Source organism: Lagopus muta, chromosome 6 (assembly GCF_023343835.1).
Source record: "Lagopus muta isolate bLagMut1 chromosome 6, bLagMut1 primary, whole genome shotgun sequence".
Classification (NCBI taxonomy): domain Eukaryota; kingdom Metazoa; phylum Chordata; class Aves; order Galliformes; family Phasianidae; genus Lagopus; species Lagopus muta.
The window spans coordinates 35,633,384-35,646,937 of NC_064438.1; the positions used below are offsets into that span (position 1 = coordinate 35,633,384).

A 13,554-nucleotide genomic window follows, 5' to 3' on the forward strand; every position below is an offset into this window, starting at 1 on the left:
CAGGTCTACATGGAGACAAAGGACAAAAAAAAAAGGGGGAACCGGCAATAGTAAAAAGGTAAAATGGAACATTTTGCATGGCTTTACACAAAAAACCATAAATACATGCAGCTCTTTTTATGAAGCTATATATAAACCTGATTTATTCCAAATGGGATGACAATTCTGTACTTTTTTTTTTTTTAAAGAAAGTAAACTAGAGGCATGCATTGATGACTGCCAGGAACAAAACTGAGTTTTAGGCAGATTCTTCCTTACCTCTTCTGAAGAAACATCAAGGTTTTGCTGCCAGCAAATTACAGCTCAGGGACCTGGGACTTTGTTTGGCCCACCCAGAAGAAAGTACACTAAAGCTACTGAAACCAATTATTTGGGTTTTTTCCAACATTCATAGGAAGCTGGGACTCTTCAAAGGAAGCAATGGCCTCAGATGTATCTCCAGCACTATTAGAAAATTCAGCATTGCTCAAGACCAACAATTGCTGAGTATTCAGTTTGATATGCTAAAGAATTAATTATCAGCCATGACTAACACCTGAAACCCCATGCCTGAGAGTGTTGTGTGTTGTGAGAGTACTGTGTTGTTTTGTTGTTTTTTTTGTTTTTATGATGATTTGTCTGAATATTTTCACTGTTTTCCTGTTGTAATAACGAATACAATACTAATACTTTTCATTTCCTGAGATATTGCATCAGAGCCATAGAGTAAATACAGATCTCAAGTCACATTTATTCTCATGAGCCTGAAGTTTTCAGTTCAAGGGGATTTGATGTTCCAGCAGGAATACCTAATAGGAATTTTGGTTTAATAGCTTCCATAGCTTTAAGGCATCTTGCAATAGTTTATTTGTGTTTACCACAAGCCCAGTTACTAGTCAAACCCTCTGGGTATTAACCAAATTATCTTGTGCTCTTGGCAAATATGGGCATTTGCTTTCATTTAATCTTTAGATAGAAACTGATGGATTCATTTTAGCAAGTGAGCTCTTAAAGCACCATGTATTTCTTCCAGAAAGTCAAAACACAAATACCAAAACATGAAATAATCAGAAATTTGTAATGGCATGTCCTTCCTTGCCTTGAACTATGCTCAAGTGGTTTTTGAGTATCTCCAAAGTGGGAAGATTCCACAACATCTCTAGGCAGCCTGTTGGTACTCAGTCATGCTCACAATAAAGATACATTTCCTGATGTTCAAAGAGAACCTCTTGTTTGTGCCCATTGCCTCTTGGGCTGTTGCTCTGCACTGCTGGAAATAGTCTCACTCCACACCCTCCCCTTCAGCTAGGTACACTGGAGAGATCCCCACTGATCTTTCTAAGCTCTAGGCCAAACTCTCAGGTGGATCACTGGTTCTCATGTTCTGAAGTATCCTGAGAATCAGTCGCACAGAGTATGAGTGGAAGATCAAAAAAGCAAGTGTTAAGAAGAAAATTAAATGCCAGGTTTAGACTATAAACTGCAGTTTAGCCAAGCAGCTTTCATTAACCATCAACATCCATTTTATAACAGCGGCTATAAAAGTAAAACTCGGTATTTTCAAAAGATCATTTCATGGCTTTACCAGAGAGCATCCTTAGCTCTGCAAGCCATACCTTTTGACAACTGAGAAGTGCATTTCAGTCCACTTGAAATGGGCAGCATCTCTAGCTAGAGGTCTATTTTTGGACTTTTAGCTTACACAAGGGACTGCCAAAATATCAACTGTTGAGACCTTCAAGAACAACCTTGGAAGGAAAGAAACAGCCAAAACATATCCTGCATCCTGACAAATACCATAAGTTGACTTAAGCCGCTTCACGTCCATTGTGATTACATCAGAAATGGATATGACAATTATGCCATTCTTTCTGCTACTTCAGGATTTAGCTCTTTGGCATAATTATACACATACATTGTGTCCAAGATAGCCAGCAAGCAACTGTTAAAGGTAATATCTTGTACATAATTAAGTTCATTATGTACTTGTACAGAACTCTGATGATGTCACTCCTTTTCCTACATGCCTGTATTTTCTCATTCTAAATGAATATTTTATACTTATGTTACCTTACAAAAAGCTATCCAACTCAGCTGGAGTCACACCTAATCTTGATTTCATTCTCACCCTTCCTGAGAAACCAGATTTCCGCCTTCAAGTTTCACAAATAGCTACTGTGGGCCAACCTTGCAACATCCACCAACACAGCATCAAAGGAGATAAGCATCTGTTGAACTATTTACAAGCTCAACTTCCATGCCACAACACAAGACGAACCTTAGAGAAACTTCCTTCTTGTAAAGAGTAAGGTAAATACCTATTTGAAGGAAAACATATCTGAGTTGTTCTGTGAGGTATGACATGGGAGCATGAATGATTCAGGACCAACTCTGTAAATTTGGGGCAGTAATAAAGGCAGTGAGATCACAGACCTGACAATTCCAGATAACAAACTTCAGCACTAGATAAAAACCTTCACCAATAGGCTGATGGCTGATTTATCTAGAGGACTGAACTTGGTAGGATCTCTTAAACAAGGTCCCAGGCATCCCTGTAGAGAAAGCTTAGAAAATTTTGTGCTGTCTCCATTCATACTACTGACAAAATACACCAGTTCCAAACTTGCTATTCTGAGACCTTTCAGTAATCCATAGGTAAATGTCTATTTTATTAAATTCCTGCAGGAAAATTTTGCATTCTGTACCAGACAAGAATTAAGGAACTCAAGAGTCAGGACTCCCTGGGGCTGGTAAGAGACAGACCAGCATGAAAGACCTGCTCAGGAGACCTGAACAAGCATACTGTTTAGAAATTTCAAATACAGATTTAGGGAGGTGGAAAGGATGTGACCGCCAGCATATTACATGCAGAATACCTGCATTTTAACTGGGAGCACCCCACTGACCCTCATATGTTCCTATCAGTACTGCAGCTACATCCAGTTTCACCTGATACTAACTTCCCAAAGATCATCTACACTGACAGTTTTGTTTACTGTCAGCTCAAGACCATGATCCCACTCCTCAGCACAGGTGGTGTGGATGTGGCAGCAAATTAAGCCAACACATCTTCAAAAAGTTGAGGACGAGCTTAAGTGTCTGCAACATGGAAGAGCAATTTTCCTGTCAGCTTCCCCTTTGTCAGAACACAGAATCCTTTACTGCATCATACCAGCTTCAGAACCAGTTTTATCAAGTAAAGGCAAGATAAACAGTGTGAATAATTACTATTTCTAGTTACTTTTCACTTTTCTGTGATGAGTATATCAAGCAAAACTAGCACATTCACTTATTTGGGAGCAAAACAGAACAATTTTCATTTACTGGAATGAATGTAAAGAATAAGATGAGTCAAGACTGTCTGAAACCTCAAAAATTGCCAATTAAAATATGATAGTTTGTACAACATTATACTTATTTTTTGTCTCCACCCTTAGCAGGACCACAAGCACAGACCATCACCATTTGAACTATCTTACCATTTGAAAATTCTTACTCTATTTTCTTTGCTGCTAAATAAGCATTACTTAGTAAAAGACAATTTGGGGGGGCCTTCCTGGACTTATACATATCCAAACCTGGAAAAAAGTGATATTAAAAGAAATCAAATACAGCTATCTACCAAGTATGAGAATCCAGAATGCAGCAATTTTATCAGTGACAAAGGAAATCAGAGATGCACACTAACACAGAAGAAATCTGATCAAGAATTAGTCACTATCTTGGTCTGATGAAACTGGAGCTCTAGTGCAGCTCTCAGAAGTGCCTTAGGCAAATTTCTGTGTGTTTTGGAGACAATTAGTTTTAAATTCAGCTTGGATATCAAAGAAAGATGCAGCTTCCTGGTGGTAATGAATAACTCTAGGGCTCAGAATATATCTGACTACTGAATTCAGAATAGATATCCAGATATTTGCAGCAGGTGAGAAAACAGTAAGCGCTCATGTAACTCTTACATAATATTCATCATACATAACATTAACATTTGCAAAATAGTGTGGTCATAGATCAACTCATTAATGTGTATAGAAAAATAGGCTGCTGCTCTACAGGCAGCTGGTATATCTGAAAAAAGCCATGAAAGTTGTAAAGGATGGGATGAGGTAACAGCCTGAGAGGAAAACATATACTACTTACAATATGTACACGAGAGATTTTTAAAAATCTCCATACGGCAGATACTTATCTTTCATTCTGTTCAATTGTTGGTAAGCGTTTTGCACGTTAGCAAGTGGCCTGGACAATATCTCAGGAATAGACCTGATGCTTGATTTTATGAGAGTAAATGCAGAGAAGATATGAGAAAGGTGGTGATGAATGGAGTAATAATTAAAAAGAGAGAGAGAGAGAGAAATGACATCACAATAGATAAAAAAATCGTGGGTGATATCACTGGAATCTTGACCTAGAAATTATGTTAATAATGGCCTCAAAGATGCATTCTCATATGGAGCTGCTACCATTTCTTAGCTTTACAGATCAGGATCTTCAGACAGAAAGTGGAAAACAGGAAAAGAGACTACAGTTCCACACAGAAGGTAAAGAGTTAAAAAGCACTTTTAAAAGAGGCAAAACTAACTCCCCATCCCAGGATCAGGAAATTAATTGCTTGAGGAGAGCTTCCCTGAAGATTTTTCTTGAACACGCTCAGACCTCTTGTGGAAAGATTTCCAGATAATGCCTATTTCTTTTACTCCCCTCACTGAAGCATTAATTGAGAGGCATGACGTTGAGGCAATGAGACAGTATATGTAGGCTTATTGGCACCCATGACAATTATACAATAGAACAACTTTTAAAGCCCAGTTTTGAGATTTCTGCATTATAAAAAGCTTATATAGATCCCAACTAACAAAAGCAACATATATATATATATATATACATATATGTTATATATATCTCCCTTCAGGGATAAAGAAGAGATTAAGATAATGAGTGCTTATTATCTAAGAATTATTTATGCTAAGCTATTTATGCTACAAATGTTGATTAAGTGATGTAAGCAAAAGCAGTAGAGGGAATCATTCTCAGCCACAGACTACATGAGTGGGCAGAGAAGAATTTAAGGCAGGCCCCCCTTCCTCCTCCCTCATCTTCTCCCAGGTGAGAACAGAGATTGGAGCAGATGCTGTATAAAAAAGTACTTTGGGTTAGGCACAGATATGTGCAATCACTCAGTAATTTATCTGCTGAGAAACACAGAAGGTACAAGAGTTCAAGTCCCTAAAAAATGGGTGATGCACACACATAAGCGGTTAGAAGTTTTACTTCTTGTGTCTCAAAATTCTTCTTAAGATATGCTGCCCAGTAGAGAGAATTCTGCTGAGTTTGTAGAGCAGAGTCACTATCACAGAGTAAGGAGAAATCCTTTCTTCCTTCGGAGAAGTTCATATAATGCAAGTCCCTCCTAGATAATTTAATAATCCCACAGCTGGCCCAAAGTATTTTTGTGGTGTATTCCTTAACTGGTTTTGGTCCTTCTACAATAGCTCTGCTTTGGGCCCTCTTCTTCACATCCCTGAATGATTCTGTTTTCTGAACTATAGCACGTCCACAATGATAAAGTGAGAGTTTTAAGTTTAAACAACACTTTCAGAAATTAAGAAAAACATTTCCAGTAAATGGCAAGAAGTGGCAAGAAGTTAAATGCATTTCCCAGAGGTAGGAGTTTCTAAATATTTCCTTACTTAAAACAACAGACGTCTTTGTATGACTTGAAACAGCAGTATATGCAGGAAATATAATTTTAAGGAGATATTGCAGGCTTTATCAAGAAAATCTTATAAGTAGATGGTCACCTCACTGGAGAAGGAGAAATGCTTGACTGGAGGGAGCAAGGAAGGCTGGTTCTACATGCAGAAGAGAGCAGCCAGTTCAAACAATTGTTGAGAACACAAACATACAACAAAACCTACAGATGTTAACACAGACTTGAATCTTCTAGAAAAGCAATTACAGGAGGGGCTGCCCAGTGTGCAGGTCCTGCACTACACAGCAAAATCTCTTTCTGCTGACCTCAGGCAACCCCAGAGAAGGAGCAGCTTCTTAGTTAATACTTGGCTTTTTTCCAAAGACGTATCTAAAAAAAAGATAATGAATGCTAATTGCAGGGTTTTATTTTTGTAATGGAGTGCACATGCCTACATCTTTACAAAACTACCCTCCATTAAATGCTGAAATAAAGAAATAAAATACTTCAGATTTTATTACTTATTCTGAGCCATTAAGTACATTTTAAAAATTAAGTAATATTAAAATTAAATTATTTTTAAGATTGCAGTGGTCTAATGTGTGTGAGCCAGTCTATGCTTTGAGCTTCTATCAGTACTCCCAAAGACAAGAAGAAAAAAACACTGCAAAAGGAATACATTTCTCACTTTAAGAAGATATGCATAAGTGCCTGCTGAATCGCCCTAAAATCAGTGATTAAAACAACACGAAACACATGATCATTCTCTCTTTAAAAGGAATGAAGTCTCAAAGTAAAATCAATTGCTAACATTTACTTGTATGACATTTGCAAACAGTACTGCATTTACTTATTCTAATCCTATTCTACACCTTCATTTTCTCTTGTTATTTACGCAATATTAATAAATGTTTCAACTCCTACTCTGGCAACATATTTTCATTTCCTCCCCTATGGCAGGTGTCTCATGTATCAATCTTTACCGTGCTACTCTTCTCGCCTCAACTATGGTCTCTTGTGGCTGCCCAGGGCTAGGATTTAGTTTATCCAGCCATGTATTCTAAGAGCTCCTTAAGATAGCAATGGTGGTTAAATGTGCATTGCTGTTCCTACTTATTAAATACATTGCTCCAAAAGTAATGCCTGATGAAGAGATGCCCCTTGCTCCAGAGGTCTTCAGTCTAAGTAAGATTGCGATGGCAATAAGAGTCAGATTTAAATAAGACAGAATTCACAAAGATACAGGAAAAGTATATTACACAGTACTATAAAGAGCTGAAAGAATCAGGAAAGAAAAAAAATCCACTCAAATTTGTACATCAAAAAGGTTTTGAAGTCCACTGCAGAAGAGAAAGAAAACCAGTCCTGCTCTGAATTTATTATAATAATTTTGATTCAGTCTTACCCTAAAAACACTGCTCAGGCACTGCATACAGCAGATGATTTTGTTCATTTCCAATAGTCCAATCACCGTTTCTATAAAACCTGTTTGCCTAACAAAATCATTTGAATATAAAGATCAAGTGTACTTTGACATAAATGGCATATTAGTGAAAAACAGCAGCTCATATCAATGGAACTAAACTGAAGTAGCACCAGGTTGAACATTATAAGCTGATCCACAAATTGTACTGCAGACTTTTTTGCCACACGTTTTTCAAAACATCCTGTACTGCCAGTGCCAATTCTGGCATCTGAGTGACAAGAATCCTAAGGCTGCCCAAAACAGGGGCAGGGCAGATCCTGATGTGGCTACATGGATACTCAGACATCCTTTCAAACATAGCAGATCTTCTCCTGGAAAACGATCAAACCATTCCTTTCCACAGTTTTCCTCTCATCACCACCATTTTAGATTGTATTTTAGCATAATTATATGTCTTTCTTTTTTTAGGGTGAACAAAAAATTCACCCTCCAAAAAAGGAAACATGCAGTTGTTATGACTGTTACTTGAGCATTCATTTACATGTTCATATTATGAGTTCTCATCAGTCATTTCCAAATACTGCAAGAGGGAATAGGGGTATTTCCAATCATTCAGAACATCAAAAAATGCAATGCACAACACTGTTAGTGATTTAAAAAGGCCTTTTAGGTTCAGATCAATTCCAGACATTTCTGAGAGCATGATTCTTAGGAACATAGATTTTCTCTTTCACACCAATCTCATTCACAAGGTTTCTCAATGTTACTATTTCCTGGTTTCCACAGGCATACAAGATAAAAAGCAAAACACTTTATTCAATTCTTAATGTAGGTCTCATTTTTAAACCTCACCTTAAGCTCTCAAAGAAATCTAAATATCTACATAATATCTACATTTACACCTAGATCTTGGCTGGTGTTTCACAGGTGTTACACAGCCTCTTGACTGTCTCCTGTGCCTCCCTGTAGGTGAGATTGGCTTCTCTTTCTAACCCTGGCAACTGTCTTGCCTCCTTCTGTTTGCATAAGCTCTGATTGCCTTGAGCTGCTTCTCTTTCAGTTCTCTTTCCTGCAAGAGTTCACATAAATCACAAAGACAGTAAGGGTCAGTATTGTGTCTTCTCTTCTAAGAAAGTAGTTTGTTTTCAAGATTTTCACTCACAGCTGCAAGAGGCCAACCTAATTCTGCTTTTCATCTCATTTCTCCAAATGCATACAAAAACAGAAATCTACTCCTTGCATTTTCTGCAGTCCTTTCTTCTGCATGAGGCTCACCACTACTCAACATTCTCTCTTTCTTTTCTATTCTCCATACTGTACACTTGACCCATGACTAGACAATTTCCCCAACATTATAAAACCTTTTTATATGACGTATCTAGGCCTTTCAAATCGATCTTTAATCATGTCCAAAGGTTCACTAATGCCATGTTTTTTTAAAAACGTTACTACTTCTCTGCTATCTATTTTATTATTAACCACTTTAGGAAGTCAGCCCATGAACTAAGATAACTTTGTTATTTCCCAAGAAGATTTCCCAAGAAGATGGTGATCTTAAATATCAATAGCTCAACAACATTTTGAAAAAGTTTTCATGTTACACAGCAACAAAGCAATTTATAATTTCCACAGAAAGCAATTTCAGAATAAGCTCCATCCAGAAGACATGTTTCCCCAAGTTAGGTCTTTGTTTATCTCAACCATGATGAAAGCATGCTTCTTCACTTGAAGTTGCATCCTATAGGCTTCCAGCATTCACTCTTCTATGTCTATTAGTTTCAGAAGATAAACACAAAATATTTTCCTATAAAGTGAAGATTCAATTATTTGGAATTAACTTCTATTTGTAAAACAAGCTTCTAAATGAAGTAATTTTCCTGGAAGATTTCAAGACACTGGATTGTTCCTTTTCTAAACGTAGCGAGATACAGTGCAAGTCGAGTTGATTCATTAATAGACTGTAAATAAAGCCAAAGACAGGTTGATTGCACTGAAGTCTGTTTTATACAGCTATCATCCCAACAGAGACAGTGTACTATACAATACAGTCTTTTTTTTTTCATCCATTCGTATTTTTAGTAAACATACAGATAAATTTCTTCATGCAAAGAGAGAAGAAACCAGGAACTTCACCAGCCCAAAGCTATAAAAGAGTAGAATAGATCTAAAAAGGTAGGGAAAGAAGGTTTAATAGATTCTTTATGTTGTTTTGCAGTTTCTCTACTTGCTTCCTTCCAGATCAGGCTATGATCAGAAACAAAAACGCAAATACTACAAAGACTGGCTGTTTTCAACAATTCCAAATATGTCAAAAGCAGCAGGTACCAAAACCACAGTGAAAGCCTCTCTCGCAAGGCTCAAAAAACTTGAGCAGCTCACATAAGGTTAAACATAGCTTCTGGATACAATTTTTCAAGCCTCCATGGTGGTGCACGGTCAAATATGTACATTACCCTAAATTGTTCAGGGGTCATTTCCTATTCAGGTAGTCAACTTTCATAAAATCAACTCAGTTCTCCAGGGGCTTCCCAGGAGTGCCTCTTCAGTATGGCACCCAGACCAGGCTCACCTTGCTCCTTGCACAGGAAGAGAGAACTGTGCATATATCTACAAAGGGAACTGAGACATCTAAGTGACAACCTTGGCAGTCAGCCACTCAGAAGTTCTCAAAAGTTCTGCTCATTTCTATGCAAATCTGGAAGTTTCTCATTTGCCAACGTTTATATATGCAAACTTCTCAAGGAGAAGGTATTTGCATGCCTCCCTTTATTCTCTCTAGTGCAGATACTGTAGGAAAGTCCCAGCAATCAAAGAAAGGAAATGTAGTATATACATTGGTCTCCAGTGTCCAGACTTACACATTTCCTTATTAGAAAATGTGCACATTTATTCCCCCTAACAGGAATTCCAAATTTGAAACTTGTATTTATAAAAGACTGTACATGCTCACCAGAGGAGATATGGATGAGAGATGGAGTGAACGGGAATTTAGTGATTTTCATTGTCCTAATTACAGTGAATAACGTTTTGGCAGAGAAACTGGAGTTCTGATTGTTCCAGGAACTTCTAACAATCAACAGCTTATTATCCCACTTAGTCATACCAAAGACCTGATCTTCCAGTTTAGCAAAGCACGTAGGATAGGCTTACCTTTAAACACATGAACAGACTAATTGACTTCTTTGGCATGACTGAAGTGCTGAGGAATGAAGCAGAGACCTGGTGCAGGTGCTAAAAGCTTTCTCTGTCTTCTACAGCACTACAGCCTCCCTTTCTTTTGACTTAGGCCTTTGTGGTATACTCCCTTCTGCACATGTATCTTAGATATAAGTCTATGGGAACATTCACAGGGTTAATATGAAGAGAGGAGGCAGCTCCAACTTATACCTGCTTGTAAGAGGAAAGACATGCTGAGAAGAGTATGGAGGAGTCTTGGCACTTCCATTTCTAGGGGGCTGCCCATTATTTAATGCATTCCATCCTTGAAGATCTCTATTGATAACTGACTGCTAAATGGCAAAACTGTCATTTATAAACTTGCACGATGGGACATGACTGCAATTAGGGGTAAATCTTGTCACAACTGTCATTTCTAAGCAGGAATAAAGCAACTTGCACAATGCAAGTCCCCAGTTGCAAGTCCCCGGGAAAAACCAGCCATTGCAAACCAGACTCTTTATGCAGTTTCCCCCCAGGCACTTTATTCTGCCATGCTTTCTTGATTCAGGATTCCTTGCCACTCATAGGAGCAATACATTTTAATTTGAAAATTCACAATTTACTGATAGTCTGCTTGCTCAAGAGCACAGTGGGACTAGGAAATACAAGAATCCCATCACTGAGAAAAGGTTGGAAGGGTTTTAGAGACATAGAAGAGTCCACCTTTTTTGCAGTAATGACAAAGTTGATACCTAGACAGCAGACACATGAGGTTCATTCCCAACTTTTTCTTGCACTGAGAACCCATAACCAAATGCAAGGTTTATGAAAGAGCAGTAAAATAATAGAACAATTCATTGCATTCTCTAAAAAAAAAAAAAAAAAAAAAAAAAAAAAAGACTCCAAGCACCTCCCTTTCCCCTTCTTGTGACTGCTTCAATTCATCAGTCTTTTAGGGCAAAATAAGCTAACAAGGAATAAACCTAGAATTAAAAATCAAATAATCCTATTTAATTTTATAGTTGTTGACACAACTTGGTACATGTGTTTCCTACCAGAATAAATGAAATCACAGTCATCTGATTTCCAAATTACCATATCTATTGTTTCAGAAATACAGGGTATAAATAATTGCAGTGCAATCGCCTATGTCTGGACCTCTCTCATCCAGAACCGTTATCAGGATTAGCATAAATTACAGTGCCATCTAATAATGAAATCACAGAACACTGATTGTGCCAACTATTTAAACCTGTAATTATTGCTCATTAGAAACATGTTTCGTGTTACTTGCCCCTTACAGACCCAAACTTGTTGTCAAAAGGCTCCTGCAAGGAATTCTACAGAGGAAAGAATAGAAAAATTTCAAATGATGGGCATGAATTTCATCTGCAAAGTAGGTCTGTGTGGAAAAAACGTGCTGTGAACACCAGAAATAACTTGCAATAGGTGAGAAGTGGAAACCTCCAATATAGTTCAGACATGTATGAACAGTATGTGGTTTTCTACATAAGTGGACAGTGATTAGCTCTCAGTGTTCATTATCATGGTACAATTAGTAATCATGCAGCTGATGGACTCCAAAGGAAATAAGCTCCTGACCTAGCCAGAGGGAAGGCTCTCAGCAGATCTTATCATAGCTGGTTAAGGCTCAGGTGAGATAGGCAGCTACCCACATCAAAGACATTAAAGGACAAATGCCAGAAGCAAAATAAAAATAACTATCACCTTTGCAAACTCCACTGTTAAGGGTTTACAGAAGACAGTTGATTAGCATTTGTCTGCTTCACTGCGGACGAAGCTCTTTACAAGATGAACTGGCTAAAAAGGGAATCAAATGAGTGCTAATAGATATTTTTAATCATTTTACATAACAAACAGGGAAACTGATTCATCTTTCATCAACTTCCTCCTATCATATAAACAAAAATTTTTGCTACAGCATGAAAAAATAGTTTTGACCACTTTTAGCCACAAGAAAGGTAGTAAAAAAAGAAAGACTATTACATGCCATTTAGAAAGATTCACATTAGTTTAAAAATCTCAGCTGATAGTAAGACTGTCCATCTTTCCTGACAAGTTCTTCCAATTCAAGTCACAGTTTAAACTTACATTCCTGTGGTGAAAGGGTTCAGGAGACACACAAGCAATGCTAAAGCACATATCCCCCAAAGAGACTGTAGATTCTCAGTGCAGCTGGAGATATTTCTTTTAAAGCTAGAGTACTCTCAGCAGTTTAGCTTCTATTAACACTTCAAGAAGTTGTAGGAGTAAATCTACCCCCTCTTCACTTGGAACACAGAAGACTCAAAGTGCATCCTTTCTCCAACCAAAAGATCCTCACACTATTTACTATAGACTCTGTGACAAGGGGGAGTCCCCAACCTACTGATAATTGATCCTGCCCACCTTTCATTCGTATCATGTGATATTGCACAGTCTGCAAACCTAATGACTGGATGTGGGACACTTTATTAATTGGTTCAATATCCTTTAATTTCTGACTATCAGCTGGAAAGCATCACAAGCCTTACCACTGACTGTCATTTGACAGAAGTTAGACATAAATTAATTGCTGACAGTAGGTTCAGATGCAAAACAAAGAATGAATCTATATCCTTGGGTGATGTGAATGCACCTCTGCTTTTTGCATCCTCAAAACAAGAAGCTTCTTTAAAAAAAAAAAATCTTTTTGAGAAACAGTCAAAGGAACTGCATTAATGATACAAAACACAGGACTTTTACTGTTATGGAGTGTATTTTACATCTTGTTTAATCTCACTGGCATACAGCTAAACAGCTGCATAACAGCTAAAGAAAATTCTGAAGAAAAAAAAAAAGGTAAAAATTCCTACTGTTTCCTACTCATTTGGATACAGATAGTAGAAAGTCTACTACCATCTCCTAGGTCTGAGGTACGAGACCTTGAAATATATTACTTTTCAATGATCCGATTTAGCAGAAAAAGTCTCAGGGGAGGTAGAAAAGGGAGCTGAGGCAGCTGTGTAGTTAGTATTGCAAACTGAACAAAGTTTAGCAACAATGAGATTTAAAAAAAATACTATTATAGTAAATATGTGTGAGAATATATTGAGTTTACTGAAAGATGCATCAATATAGGTGTATTACAGTGTATCCATTCACACGTGTGTGTATTTAAATAAAATAAAATGTACTGGTATAAAAAAATCAGGGGCTGAAATTTTGGTACGGTAGAATTTTGCTGTAGATGTCAGCCTACAAACTCCAGACCAGAGAACCTTCAGGAGTAGGTGGCCTAGTTCCAGATAGATAGCAAAGC

The 13,554-nt window shown here is 37.5% G+C and overlaps 1 long non-coding RNA gene across 2 annotated transcripts in view; it reads right to left on the reverse strand.

Annotated features, from left to right (window-relative positions):
* LOC125694560 (uncharacterized) overlaps nt 1-13,554 on the reverse strand; it is a 121,870-nt gene that overhangs the window by 58,017 nt on the left and 50,299 nt on the right. The window lies entirely within an intron of this gene.